Here is a 16,593-nt window from a genome sequence, read left to right as displayed (position 1 = left end):
AAAAGGTAGGAAGCATGGTAATCTTTCTCGCTAATATATGATACTTGATGTCGAGAATGTTAAGATTCCAATGCATCTTTAGACAACATAATTTTTAGTAGCCTCAGACCTTTCCTGCAAGATTTTTTCTTCCAAAACAGTTCCATTGCATGATACATAAAAGTATTGAGATCTTTAGTAGTCCATTGTAAAAGGGGCAAATAAATTGAACATGAGAGTGCGGCTTTGACACTTTGCTGGATATGATATTTTTTATGGAGGCATTTTGAGTTTTTCAGGAGTATGCATTGGAAAATCTCTTAGCCTCAAACACTGGGATTCACATATCATCATAATGCACTTTCCTTGGGTGAGATTGGACAAATGGTACCTATTGAATGCACATCAGTTTGATGCTTTCACATGTAATTTGTGGGTTGACTACTCTCTTCAACTCATGTCTGATCATGCGCGCTTGTGGCTGGACTTATGTTTTTTTCAAATAGTAAATGATTTATAGCCTTCAAGTGCTAGAATGCTTCATGTGAACAATTCCTACCTTTCACACAAGCAATTTTAGGAAGCCATCTTACTTGCCATCCGGTCTCTTTGGTTGCATGCTTATGAGGATTTGGATTTTTCTTAGGAGAGTTTTGTATGCCGCATTTAAATGATAATTAAGGATTATGATAGGTGGCACATGGCTGATTTAGGACATCACAAATACACACACACACACATGCACACACATGATTCATAAATTTCATGCCTACATGATAATTTTCACAATAAAGATGATTCGTACTCACACACACACATACACACACACATATGCGCATGCGTGTGTATTGTAAATATTGTTTTGAAAAGGTTTATGTAACATTGAGTAGAGTAGGAAGCATTCACATGAAGCATTATAAAGTATCATATTTACTTTATTTTAAAAAGGTTAATGAATCAATAATTGGAGTAGAAAAGACAGTAGCACAAACAAATGACATACATGTTTTTCAAGTAAGTTAAATTTCTTAATTAGTATTGCAATGACCATAACATTTTTGGATATTTTGCATAAACATATTTTAAACAAATATTCTACTAATGATCTCTTGAATGTATCTTTACAGGTTGATGCTTTTCAAAGGGGAGAACTTACATAAGGACTCAAAAGACATAGTTGGAATAGGGATAATAATTAGCTTGAATCCTTCGTTTAGAGTTCATACTATACCAATAGGAGTTGGTTATGTAGCAGTACGAGTTGACGATGCAATCAGTAAGGATGCTTGTATATTTAAAGCAAATGATGAGATTCAGACATTGGGTCAAGCCGTAGGCTTGAATGTTACTTGGAAAACTTTTCATGTAATGTCTTTATAATTTTATATTTTATTTTGCTATGTACAAATTGTATTATTTATTTCTCAATCAACTATTGAATAGTATTTGTTATCAAGTAAAATGCATGTGTTATAAAAGGTAAAAGTTATTCCTTAGAATTTTAGCTAACTTCTTCACACTATGTACTATGAGTATTGATGCACTTAAGACTTTTGATTAATCTTTCACACTAAGTCAATAAATTTCATTCATGGATACTAAGTATCCAATGTAAAATTTTAGTCATTTAAGATTCTAATGCCATGTAACTTTTTTGCCTATTTTAAAAGTTAGTAGAAGTTAACTTTTTTTGCCCATTTTGAATTCTGCTGTTTATAAAATAAGAAATGATAATTGTGATACCATTTCTTGCCATTTGTAACATAATAACAAGCATTTTGTATGTCACTTTAATTCCATTTTCAACATGAAATCTTGCAAATTTAATGTCATCTTTCGTCATTTTGAATATAATAAGGCACAATTTTTATGTCACCTTATGCCATTTTAAACATAACTTTTATGCCACCTTTTGCTATTTCTTTCACAATTGATCTCAAATGTAGTGCCATTTCATAAATAAAAAATGACAAAAATATATGGTACTTTTGGTTGCCATTTCGGTTGTGGAAATGGCAAAACTACATGGCACTTTTAGTTGCCATTTCAAACGTAAAAATGGCAAAATATATGGCACTACTGGTTGCCATTTCAGACATCAAAATGGCAAAAATATATGGCACTTTTGGTTTCCATTTTGCATGTGGAAATGGCAAAACTATATGGCACTTTTAGTTGCCATTTCATACGTAAAAATGGCAAAATATATAGCACTTCTGGTTGCCATTTCAAACATCAAAATGGCAAAAATATATAGCACTTTTGGTTTTCATTTTGCATGTGGAAATGGCAAAACTATATGGCACTTTTAGTTGCCATTTCATACGTAAATATATGGTACTTTCGGTTGCCATTTCAGTTATAAAAATGGGAAAAATATATGGCACTTTTGGTTGCCATTTTGTATGTGAAAATGGCAAAACTACATGGCACTTTTAGTTGCCATTTCGTACGTAAAAATGGCAAAATATATGGCACTTCTAGTTGCCATTATAGACATAAAAATGGCCAAAATATATGGCACTTTTGGTTGCCATTTCCAAAAAATGGCACATGTGGAAATGGCGGCAAGAATGTTCCATTTAATAATGTAGAAATGTCACTTTTGGGCTACCATTTCTACCTAGTTTTGTAGTAGTGATAGGAGCTTGTGTAGTCTTGTTTTATTTGAACATAATTACATGATAGCCTAGACCAATTTAAAGCTGTTCGAGCTGACATTGAGCCGCTTGTCAAATTTTGGACCTTAGATTGTATTTAATTTAAAAAGGTAAAGGTAAGCTATAACAAAGTGTGGATTGTACTAGCCTAATCTATCACTTAATGAGCATAAAGATCACGGAGGATCAAACCAAATACGGAAAGCCATGGGGAGAGAGACGGTAAGTATGAAACACTCATCTATTCCAAATGTGCTATATCAACAATACATGGTAGGCCTCTTATATAGAGAGTGCCTTTTGAATAGTCAACACATGTGGGATCCTCTCATCCACATCTCTCCTTGTGGATATCCTCAATCCACATCTCCACATCATGTAGTCCACATCTTAGGGTGGCTACTTTAATACATTCCTTATCACATACCTTTGCCCTTTGATCTATGTGCTCATGGCACCACAACTCTCAACACCTCCCCTTGGTGCCATGATCCTTTGGCTACTGCAAGGTGGTCAGATGTGAGTTACATTCCATCACCTCCCCTTAGTGCATGCATTGCTACTTAAGGTGGTCAAGTGTGGCTTTTACATGTCAATACCTCCCCTAGGTGCTTTCATAGCTACTCTCAGGTGGTCAGGTTTGATTTACAAAACATTGGCAAGGTTGACAAGGTTTTTGCTTTTCAATGCTTCAGGTCGATGGCGTTTGCTTCTTCGCTTGACGTAGCTTCATGCATGATGCTTTGTTCTTCCATGTGCCTTGATGCTTTATGTGTGGATGCCATGTTTCGGGCTATGGTCATCTCATACACTTGTGCTTTTGGCATGCTTATTGCATTCATGCGTTGCTTTTCCAATTATTGCAAAGGTCTTACCAATTGATTTCTTTCAATATTGGCAGTGTCTAATTGCATACAATGATTCTGATCTAGCAGGCGCGTAGAGCTTGAAAAGACGATCATTTTCTCTTTTTGGAGCGTGTCCAAATTCTTCCTGGATTGGAAGTTATGGCTTGTCGAAGTTTTGATCAAGAAGAGGGCCTTTGATGATGTGTCACGGGGATTCACATGCTGCACTCACACTACTGTGCTTAGCAAGAGGTTACTGCGCACTGCTGACTGTGCATGCTGATGTGGCATAACTAACCCTAACTCTAGCCATGATGGGTTAAGTTAACCAGACTCTGATTTAGCCATGTGGCATACTCTTAACTAAATGAGTTAACCCAAAGTTTAAACAAACCTAACCATAAACTTCACTTAACTACACCTATCTGCCACGTGGCATTTCCACTTGGCCAATTACTGACCAAGCCTCACTAACCAAGCCTATCCTTATCTCCACGTCTGGTTGTGGGAATTCCATTTCTCTCCCTCTGCTGTGTCTTCTTCTCGCTCGATGTGATGCTTAGCAAGGTGCTGTGAGGAGCGAGTGCGACTGTGAAGGGGTGTGTTGACGATCATGCAGCATGGGTTGTCGAGCAGCATTGAAGGTAGGGAGCCGTCTTGCTGTGAGCAAGGATCGTTGGAGCTTGGAGGTTGGCAGTCCGTTGAGAGGCTATGTTGGAGATGCATTCGCAAGAAGTTGCTGACAGAACTATTGGCTCGTTGTATTGCATGGAACTTGCTCGCCGAACGAACTCTAGCTCTCGCTATTGGAGCGAAGAAGCTGCTCTCCTTAATACACTGGTCGAGCCTCTTGAGAGCTTGCCACTAGCAGTGTTAAGGGAGATCGCTCGTCGGTTGCCTTCGGGTTAGGGAAGGCTTGATTTGCATGGAGCGAGAGCGGGCTGCCGTAGATGAGCCTGGTTGCTACCGTGGGAGTCGGGTCTCTTAAACAGTCTGTTGCCTCGTCTTGAGGCTTTTGCTTTGTAGACGTTCCTTGATGCAGAACATTGTTGCGGGAGCGGTTGATGGTCTAGAGTTGATGTGCTAGGCACTTGCCGTGGAGTCACAGTGGGAAAAGCCACTGGCTATTGAAGCTGCTATGCACGATCTGACTATGCAAGAGATGGAGTCGTTAAAGCTTGGCCCGTGAGTCGATTGGGTGCTTGTTGGAGGCCAACTCGTTGGTAGTGCCGTCTATGGAGTCGCTGGTCAGAACTGAGAGGCTGCTGGTGTTGGTCGCCTCTTGTGAGCTCTACTTAAGTCGCCGTTTGATGGAGTCCATTGCAGCCGGTTGTAGAAGTGTTGTCAACACTGTTTTGGTCAAGCCACAATGGTTGCTGGTCGGTGTAGTTGCTAGGCCCTTAGCTTGTTGGAGTCGACTGCATCTAGGTCGATGCTTGTGCTCACTGCTATTAGCCTTTGCTGCCTGTCGTTTAGATGTTGTGTGTGCATGCGTCGTTGGGACTTCATGAAGCTTGTTGTGGCTGCTGTTTGCAGCTCTGAGTTGTTGCGTAGCTTTGTTGGAGGAGCTCAGCTATGGCGCCGGGCTGCACGTGAGTTGCTTTCTCGTATGGGCTACTGAGGACGAGTAGGAGTATTGCGAGCTACTATTGGAGATAGTCATTGCTATAGAAGTCACTCGTGCTCACTGTTGCTCTTAAGCTCTCTCAATGAGTGGAAGTTCCCCAAAACAAACTGAAATTCTCTCCACCATGGAAGATAACGCTTAATCTAAAACTTGAACTAATCTAAGAGAAAACATAAGCTTCCTAAGGTGTGCCTATAATGGATCTAGGAGACTAAACCTTGCTCTGATACCATAACAAAGTGTGGATTGTACTAGCCTAATCTATCACTTAATGAGCATAAAGATCACGGAGGATCAAACCAAATACAGAAAGCCATGGGGAGAGAGACGGTAAGTATGAAACACTCAATCTATTCCAAATGTGCTATATCAACAATACATGGTAGGCCTCTTATATAGAGAGTGCCCTTTGAATAGTCAACACATGTGGGATCCTCTCATCCACATCTCTCCTTGTGGATATCCTCAATCCACATCTCCACATCATGTAGTCCACATCTTAGGGTGGCTACTTTAATACATTCCTTATCACATACCTTTGCCCTTTAATCTATGTGCTCATGGCACCACAACTCTCAACAAGCTAAACATATGAACCATCCAATATAATTATGTCGATGCCATGGTTATAGAAGGCTACTTGTTAGATTTTTTTGAAGGAGAACAACCATACTACTAATGCTACTGCTAATAATACAACATATAATATTATTAATCTCTCCAATCATAGTGATGGCAATCTATCCAAATGTGGCTTCCATGTTCTCTTCATGCCTACCATCTTCATCTTCGATGATTCAACAATAGTTAACGGAAACAACAATGAACTCTATCACTTGGTACACCCTTGATCGTGTTCTCTTTGGATCAAAATCCAAATGCTTCAATGGATGTTAAGAAATCACATATTTTTCCAATTGTACTTTGTTTGCAAACTTTTTTCACGTGTGCTTTGATTAGTCGCGAGACCCCTAGAGCACTTTCTATGATTGGATAGTAGGACCATGCATGTGAGTCTCTAGTTGTTCTCATATTTATGTAGTTATGTAGTTCTCACTTGGCCTCGAGGGCTCGGCATACAAAAAGTTAACACTATAAAGGTTAGGAAGGAAGAATATAGGGAAGAACCCATTGTATTTTTGACTCCTCAAAGGAAAGCTCTTGGAGAACTAGAGATTATGGCAGTAATTCATTAAAGGCATAGGGGGAAGGCTTGCTAGGTATAGAGGCTAGATTTCTAAGATGTTAGCCTTGTGAGACATTACAATTTGCGTGACTACAAGATGGCGGTCTTGATGCGAGTAAAGTAAGCATTAATCTGTGTTCTATGCTAATGCGATGGATGATATATGTTGGAGTGGGTGTTGAATCTTGATATGCAATTATAGAGTTGGATGAGCAGAGATCGATAGGCAACGTGAGGGAGAAATAAAAGAAGGCGGGTCTTTGCATCTATCCGGTCCAAGAAGCGACAATGTTGATAGTAATTCACGAGGGGGGAAGGTAATGGTTTGAATGGAGGCAAACATTGGATCATGGAGAAATAGGATTGATTGATCACGGAGTAGGAAACGAGTCGATTGAGATCAACATGACGGGTAGGGAGGGGCTATAGGGAAGGTCGTTTTGGCCTATTATATTCCCGCATATTGAAGCAAGTGTGCCCCAAAGCATATAGCTACACTTACAATGATGCCAGCATCAAATACAAGATTGTCTTTTCCCCATCCTAGAATTTGGAGCAGTGATCCTAATTCTTGCATAAACAATTCATTTAAGCTCACCAAATACAGAACTCATGATATACAATATATAGTCATCCATCTTACATGACTAATCTTTCCTTCACTTGAACGCAAATGAAAGCATGGAAGTCAGCTTACCTCCTTTCTATGGTTTAGATTCATCTCTACTAGAGAGAGTACATGCACTTGCTGGGCCCAAAAGCTCCATTTCATTGGACTTTTAGCAGAGATTCCATATTTGTTTTATGGAACAAAAGGATCCTTGATAGCAATGCTAGTAAAGCAAATCTTTGTGATAGGAAATGGGTCTATTTCTTTACTCTTACCTATTCGATGTTTGAAATATAATCTATCTATTCTCTTGTATAAGTGGCTTGTGACATCTCTCATATAAGTGGCTTGATTGTCACAAATTTGAGTGTAGCAATAATGCAACATTTGATTGTGTGTGACCTTTAAAGCTCATGGATAAGAGTGATTTATCTGGTCTCTCATACCATCAGCTTGATTGTCACAGTGTGTTCCATAGTGATGGGGATCAATCTTATCCAAACGTGCTTTCCACCTTCTCTTTGTGCCTGCCGTCTTCATCTTTGGCAATTTTAGAGTAGTCAATGGAAACAACATTGAACTCTATCTCTTGATATGCTTTGGCACATGTTCTCTTTTAATCGAAATGTAGATGCTTTGACGAGTGTTAAGAAATTCGCATACGTTGTGAATTGTACTTTGTTTGCAAACTTTTTCTAGATGTGCTTTGATTAGTCATTGTGAGATCTCGAGAACTTTTTGTGATAAGATACTAGGACCATGCATGTGAGTCTTTATTTGTTCTTGTATTTATGTACTTATGTAGTTCTTACTTGGCCTCGAGGGTTCAGCATATGAAAAGTTGACATGATAAAAGTTAGGGAGGTAGAATATAGGGAAGAACCCTTGTACTTTCGATTCCTCTGAGGAAAGCTCTTGTAGAAATAGAGATTATGGCAGTAAGTCATTAACGTGCAAAGGTGCAGGGGGAAGGATTGGAGGGTATAGGGGCTGTATTTCAAAGATATTAGCCTTGTGAGTGGTTGTAATCTGTGGGGCGGTGACTACGGGCTGGCGGTCTCAACGTAAGTAAGAATTAACCTTTGTGAGTGCTGATGAGATGGATGATATACGGTGGAGTGGGTGTTGAATTTTAATATGTGATTGTAGAGAGGGATGAGCAGAGATCAGGAGGCAACATGAGGGAGAAGTACAAGAAGGTGGGCGTCTGCATCTATCTGGTCCAAGAAGCTACAGTGTTGATGGTAATTCACGAGGGGGGAAGGAAATGGTTTGGAGAGGCAAACGTTGGATCTTGGAGAAGGATTGATTGATCATGTACCAGGGATATGAGTAAATTGAGATTAATAGTAGGACATATAGGATGGAGCTGCAAGGAAGACAATTTTGGCATATTGTATTCTTGCATATTGAAGCAGGCATGCACCGCAAAACATACATCTACACTTACAATGAGGCCAATGTCAAATACAATATTTTCTTTCCCATCCTAGAATTTGGAGTAGTAATCCTAATTCTTGTGTAAACAATTCAATTTATGGTCACCAAATACAAAAGTCACAACATACAATCAGAAATTACGTTAATGTAATATCATAAACATGAACATGTTATTAACATTGTGTACCTACGTTGTAAACTCACGTTAATAACATGTGTATTATCGTAACCGATTAAAGATTAACCAATAAAATGGCTATTTAATTATCCTACCAAGAAAATGGATTATCCCATTGGGCCCCGACGCGACAATCCATTTTCTCGGTGGGCCCCGACGGGCTATTGCAATAGCCCGATGGGCCCCGCCAAGAGCTGACTAAATCTCGGCGGGCTTTCTTAATACATAATATAAATGTCCCCAGATTTGGAGAAGCGTGTAGAGATAGCTCCTTGGGCAGCACACCCTTGCTAAGGCTTGGTTGTTCACTGTTCTTAGAACTAAGCTCTGAAATGATTTGTTGATTGGGCCATTTGTCCTACTCTTGGGCTATGTTGATCCTTGATACATTCATTTCTTTAGAGTGTTGATGAGACCTAGCTTGTTACGCGGATTGGGCTATTTGTCCTTTGTTGGGCAAGGGTAGTCCATGATACGTATCATTGCAAGGGCCTTCGACACTTAGTTTGTTAATTGTAGAGTTTGTGTTTAGGTATTTGGGTCATTTCTCCTTCTTTGGGCAAGAGTAGTCCTAATATCTATTCTCACGTGTTGCTTGTGATTGTATGCTATTTGTTGTGTATTGTGGGCTACTAGTCCTATTATTGAGTAATAGTAGTCGTGTGACGTTTCTGACATAGGTATTGTGCAATGGATGAATCTTGGGTTAGTTGTCCTATAGTGAGTTGGGCAAAACTAATCCCTGAGGAGGCCATTCATCTTAGTTACATTTTTTTGTTGTGTCGTTGACTTTTACGCATTGTGTCCTATTCTGGGCAGTATATGTCCTAAAGAAAAGCTCACTATTGTGTTATTATTTTTTGAATCATGTGTATCTTGTATTGTTAGGCTTGTGTTGCAGTCTGCATGCATGTATTTTTCAATAATAATTTTTATATAGGACCACATGTGAAGACAATAGAGAGGCTTTCAAATTATACATTGGTAACTCCAGAGAGAAGATTATTGGCTGCTACTAGGTCTCAGGTATGTAAAAGCTTATGTTTTTTTAATTTTGCAATGTTTTAATTATTTAGAGTATATGTAAGTGCTATTGCCCATTGGTTTTGTAAAATGTTAGTTTAGTATTTCATTGTTGCATGTTCATACTATAAATTCTATGAAATATGAGTTAATTACTTAAATGTGTTTTGACGGACATGAAGGAGATGGTGGTCGATGGAGCCCTAGAGCCTAGGTTCATTCCGTTGGAGGCGATTCGGGAGCCGTGACGCTTGCCTGTATGCGTAGAGGTAGTGCGTCGAGTAGGCCGTGTGCTTGCTTCGTAGTAGGTGCCAGACGTTTGAAGAAGTCACAGGGTATCAAGTCGTGGTGGTCATGGTCGACGATTCACGGTAGAGGTCGAGGCTGGCAAGGTTGGAGCTAGGAGCGGATTTTGTCGACTATGGCATTGCCTTCGTGGAGGCTGCCCCATGAGCAGAAGGTAGGCTCTTGGAAGCTTGGGAGCTGTTGGAAGCCGTTTGGAGGCATAGGTAGTTCATCGTCATTGATGCTTGTTGGAGTGGTCGCCTCGCGAGATGGGAGCCGAAGGAGCTTACCTCTACCTCTCTCTATAGTTTCTCTCACTAAGCCTCTCTCTGCCACATGCCAGATAGGCTTTAACTGTGGGTAGGTGAAGCTGACCTTGGGTTTATCTCTGGTCATAATTTTGACATGTGGAAGATAGACCTTGACCCGGGTTAGGTCAGTTGACCCTGGATTTGTTCATTGCCATGTGGCAATCCTAATCTACCATGCCACCTTATCTGCCACATCATCACCAACTTCCACGTCATCAGTGCCACATCAATTGCCACATCAACATAGCCACGTCACCTATGCCATGTCATCAGTAACACGTCATCAGTGCCATGTCATCAATGATATGTCATCAGTGCCACATCATCAATGCCATGTCATGAGTGCCACATCATCATTGCCACATCATCTACTGACATCATCATATGTGCCACCTCAGCTGTCCAATCAGCATTGGCCTCTGCAGGCACACACAGTGCTCCACAGTCACTTTATGTGACCACTCTTACCACCTCAACACAGGGCTCCACTGGCACACCTCTTGCTAGGCACAGTGCCACATCATCACTGCATGTGACCCACAGTGACACATCATCATTGAGCACCATTTGCACTCCTTTTGCCCCTCCACCTAGATAAAGAAGGCCATAGCAAACAAATGGGCATACAAAGTGAAGTACAATCCAGATGGTAGTATTCAGAGATACAAAGCCAGATTAGTTGCAAAAGCATTTGCACAGCAATATGGTCAAGACTATGATGAGACTTATGCTCCAGTAGCAAAGATGGATTCCATACAGTTCTTGATATTACTAGCGACACTCAGTAGATGGAATGTGTATCAGCTTGATGTTAAGAATGCATTTCTCAATGGTTATCTAAACGAGGAAGTCTACATGCAACAACCAGCAAGTTATGTTGAACTAGGAAAGGAGAATAAGGCTTGTCACCTCAAGCAAAGTCTCTACGACTTAAAGCAAGCACCCAGAAGTTGGTACAATAGAATTGACAAGTATTTTGCTGATCTAGGATACTTGAAATCCAATGCAGATCATACTCTCTACTACAAAGTTTAAGGGGAAGACATTACTATTGCACTTTTGTATGTAGATGATCTGATTATGACAGGGAGCAAGGATAACTTCATCAGAAAATTGAAACAAGACTAATTTGCAGAGTTCGACATGAAAGATCTTGGACTTATGCACTATTGTCTTGGAATTGAGTCCTAGAGAGATTCAGATAGCACATTCATGAGTCAACTCAAGTATGTTGACAGTCTCTTGAAGAAGTTTCATATGGCAGATTGCAAGATTGCAGCCACTCCCATGGAACAGAGTTTGAAACTTACTAAAGATTCAGAAAATGACAGATACTATAGGCAGCTCATCGGAGCTCTTATATATCTGACTATCACTTGGCCAGATATTTGTTATGCAGTAAGCTCACTAGCACAGTTTATGGCAAATCCAAAACAGTCTCACTGGAATGCAACCAAAAGAGTCTTGAGATACATCAGAGGTACAAGACAGTTTGGGATAGAATATAGAGGAAGTCATCCACGGTTGCATGGATACTCTGACAGTGACTATGCCGGAGATCATGAGACCGACACAAGGATATCCATTTTTCCTTGGTCAAGGTGCTATATCATGGTTGTCAAACAAAAAACCAACTGTTTCTTTGTCTACAACTGAAGCAAAATATAGAGCACTCACTACATGTGCATGTGAGGCTATATGGCTCATAAGACTATTGTTAGAAACAGATTACTTTGATGAGTCAAAGCCAACAACAATATACTGTGATAATCAATCAGCTCAAGCATTGGCCAAGAATCCAGTATATCACTCTAGGATAAAGCACATTGATGTCAGAGAGCACTTCATCAGAGAAAGAGTGTTACTTGGTGACATCACATTGTAGCATTGTGATAGCAAATAGAATGTTGCAGACATCTTTACCAAACCACTCAGTAAAGAGCTATTCGAGAAACACCGACTAGCTCTTGGTTTGACGCAGAGGAAGGACATTCCCTAGCACTTGTGGCAATGCTTTGTTCCTGGTATCTGTTTGATTTGGCTAATTCATTGGCTTGGCTTTTTCCCTTGGGGCATCTCCCAGCCTTGGTAATGGCTTTGTATTCTTGGATCTCGTAACTGCCAAAGCCTGAACATTTCTTTGATTGCATTGATTGTTGTGGTTGTACTCCTGATGGATGGGTTCTAGATAGACATATGTACTCCTAGAGGAGGTTGTTGCTGGTGATTTTGATTATTTCTTTTGTCATATTGAACAATGGGTATACCTCTTTCCTCCCTATGCTTGCACCAAAGCTCACATGGTGGACCTTGCCTATGGCCATCCATACTATAGTAGGTGCAAGCTTGGTCTTGCATTTGCCTTTGCTTTGCTGGATCCCCCATGGTTGTTGATTTGGCCTTCTTGGGGCTGCATTTTGATACCTTTGTTGTGTTGGTCTTGCCACTTTTATTTGATTAGCAGGTATTGAACATTGGTGCTTGATTCTATTGTTGCTGAATGTAAGGTGGTACTCTCCCTCTATAATTGGGGTTGTACTAGCATCTTTCTTTGTCATGATTGTCCTTTTTGCAGAATTCACATGGAACCTTTTGTTGTTGTGGGGGTGGCTTTAAGCTTTGCAACTGGTCTTGAATCATCTTCTCCAACTTGGAGATTTTGTCTGTTGTCTTTTTTGCTATGGATTTTTCTTTCAGCTTTTTTTTTTCACTTTCTTTTTTTTCTTAGAGTGTTCCTCATCATCCTCATCATTTTCTGATGAGTCATCTTCCTCATCTTTAGTATCTTCTTCTGCTTCACTATCTGTGTCTGTCTCTGAGTCTATTTTTGAATCTGAACGTCTTTTCTTTTTTATCTTCTTGGATCTTGATGCTGTACCAAGTCTTCTCTCTGCTCTCTAGGCAGCTTCTACCATATTGTTAAAATCATTTGCTCCTCCAAGCTGGTCCCTGCCAACTACTACTGTAGTTCTCAGTTCCTTGTTTAATCCTTTGCAAAAATAGTCTCCCAGTTGCTCCTGGGTAGGTCTTTGGTTTGCTGTTAGCCTTTTGTTGAGGTTTCTAAACATCTATGAATAGTCCTCAACCATGAGGTCTTTTTATTTCATTATTCTCAGTTTTTTCAAGATGTCCTCTGGTGTTTTTTCTTTCCTAAAACAACCTAAGAAAGCAATATTTAATTCATCGTAAGTGGAAAAATGTGCAATATCATACTACATAAACTAATTCATTGCTTTACCATTGAATGTTGCTACAAATTGCTCCTTCTTGGTATTATCTAGTAGTTGTTCAAATCCACTAGCTGTCCACCTTGTCTCAAATTGCCCAACATGGCTGTTAGGGTCTTAACCTTTCTTACCAGTAAACTTTGCAACTTTGACCAATGGGTTTTGCATCTTTTGTTGAGCTTGAGCTTGAACTTGAACTTTAACAGGCTTCTTCTTCTTCTTTGGAGGTGGTGGGAGGGGGTTGAAATTCAGTTGCTTCCTTGCAGTCACGAAGACATTGGCTGCAATATTAGTGGCAAGTGTTGTTTGTAGTAATTCCAACGTTTAAAACATTTTAATTTGCCGGTTTAAAATGCATGTTTTAATTCCCTCCCAAATCTCTGGTTGGCCATTGTAGTGAGATATGGATCCTTTGCTATATAAGGCATAAAAAATGACCATGTAAGGTTAAGTTAAAGAGAAACTTGAATAAAATTCTTATATGACCTTGAGACAGCCTCAATAATATCAAGTGCAAGGCCTTGGAATGCTTATCTTGACTCGTGCTTTTACACATATGGTTTGTCCACTCCAGTGGAAAATGGCTGCAAATGGATAGAAAGTGTGAAAAAAGTCCCTCCATGGTCGAATTTGAGGAGCACATGGAATCTAATGTTTATATGTCCTCCACACTCCCAATCCCATTAAATGGAAGGGTCTTGCACACTCATTTTTCAACTTGAAGCCTGTGAGTTGGCAATTGGAGTGAAAAATGGATCCCATGGCTTAAAAGCACAAAAAACTTTCTAGAGTCGAATTAGAGGAAAAAGTGAATTGCATGCTTATATGGGCTTGCAAGGGCAAGGGGAGAGGGAGAGGAAAATTTTAGAGAGAGTGTAAAAAATAAGGAAAGAAAAAAATTATGGAAGTGTTCATCAATGGGAAAATCTTTCCCCACATAGAGTTACAAAGAGTAGCCTTGCTACCATTTTCAAGGTGTGTTTATCAAATTCGATGCTCTAAGTATTAATTAGCCCATGTGTGTTTATCAAATTTGAAGCTTTAAAAACTAGCCCATTCAGCTTGGGGAGAAGACTACAAATTTGCCGTTGGGCCAAAATTCACCCCTAATTTTTTCCATCTTCAATGGGTGTGTTGATATTAGATATATGCAAGATGTCAATTGATGGTAGGTACAAGTTTAAAGTAGCACTTAAGATGAGCTAATAAAAATGTGCGAGTTACCTTGCCAAAGCTTTGCTAGTAAAAATGTATACAAATATAGAGCCTAGATTAATACAATCATCCCCTCCTAACCCTTGATCCCCTTCAAAAAGAAATGAACTAAACAAAAAATTTATGGTAAAACTAATGTGAATTCCAAGATACTTATTTGGACAACCACCAACTTTTTCAAAACTAGCATTGAAACACATACATGTAGATGGTAAATTGGAAATTTTTGACAATAAATGTTGTTGGAAGATTAGATTTTCAAAGACTTAGCTCAAAACTATTCTAGAGAAAATATCGACTAATTTACTATGTGGTTGATTCTTCATAAATCCATTTGGGCTAACTGTAGAGGAGAAAGAAATATAAGAGGTTGGTATGTGCAAAAGATGCCCAGTTCATAAAGAGGACATCTTTCACTTGTTTGTTGCATACCCACATGTCAAGAGAATTTGGAAAATTATTCAATTTCATTTAGGGGAGCCTATAAAATTGGAAGGCCATTCTTTTGGTTGATGCATTCAAGCTAAAATATATTCACTAGGGTTAATTCAAAGAACCTCATGAAATTTTGTACATTTGGATAGCCAAAAATAATTTATAGTTTAAGAATGTTCTTGTTAACTCTAAAGAAAATTTTCTACTGTGGATTAATAGGAAAACCAAGACATTGAAAGCAATTCAACTAGGCTCATACCCAACTTCTAAAAGAGATTAATGAGCATATGAAGGACTATGTCTTGGGAGATCACTATGTATCAACCCTTATCATGTGTGTTCAAGGCCTATCCATAAAGTCCCTTATCTATAAAGTTTTCATTAATAAAATGTACCTTTTTTTATACAAATCAGTATATTTTGCCAAACTTATCTTAAATTCTCCCTTAAGTAAATTATTTAAATTGTAAGTTTAATAAATTTAAATTATATTTTAGTTGAACTCATGTGATAGGGTTACATATGATCAGTGACCCCACCGAGGACTATGTGCAGAGATGCACCTTCAAAAAGGATTAAGAGGAGAATTTTCCAAGTTGCAACTTCAAGAAAGACCAAAAGGAGGACTCAGAATATAATAGCATATGTTTTAGAGCTCAAAGGGTGTTTTACTATTTTTGTAATGGTTAGAGCATTTTTTTTATGAAATATTTAACATCTCTTCTCATGAGAGATTGAGTTTACTATGAACTTCAATGTAAAGTCTTTCTATTCAATACATAAAGAAAATCATTTTTAGCCCCCCCTTAAAAAAAGAAAAGAAAGTTCGCACACACACACATGAATACATACACATACATATGCATGTATGTATGTGTGTATATATGTATGTATGTATGTATGTACGTATGTATGTTTGTTTGTTTGTTATAGCGGATGTTGTGAGATTTGGCCAGAGAATGTTGAAATGATAGTTGTGGAAGAACACTAGGCTCAATCATGGACTTAGTATTTGCTCATCCTCAAAGCTAATTCATTAGCAATGTGTGAGACTAGGCACATGTGGTAAAGTTCCTACTAACAAGGACGTGTCCACTTAGCATGTCCATTAAGGAATATGTAAGATACACGTGCACTCATTAGAAGGGGCTTTTTAATTAGACAATTGATACAATCTTTTATGGAATTATACTTACTAAAGGATTCTAAATTTGGATTTTTGGTGCAAAGCTAAACTTAAGAATGAGGGTGCTTATAATGTCCTTTTGAATGTAGTTGCTATGCAAGTTTCTACTTGAGGTGTCCAAGGATGTAACTACCACCTAGTAGGCACAATGCTTGTAATTTTCATTAATCAATGATCACTTGTAAAAATTGTACACATGACACACTAGAACGCAAAGATGTCCATATCCATTTGTTGATGCCTACATATTATGAGTACTGTATATTGCAATTCTCTTGCATCCATAGACAACAATATTCTAGTGAAAGTATCACGCAACAAGAGGGTCCTTGTGGTAATATATTATTTTGGCTAGACATATTTAACATTTTGGAGGAAAACAT

Source organism: Dipteris shenzhenensis, chromosome 3 (assembly GCF_047967505.1).
Source record: "Dipteris shenzhenensis isolate YYH24624 ecotype China chromosome 3, Dip_SZ_1.0, whole genome shotgun sequence".
NCBI lineage: Eukaryota > Viridiplantae > Streptophyta > Polypodiopsida > Gleicheniales > Dipteridaceae > Dipteris > Dipteris shenzhenensis.
The sequence above is the reverse complement of the archived record's forward strand: the minus strand, read 5'-3'. Positions refer to the sequence as shown.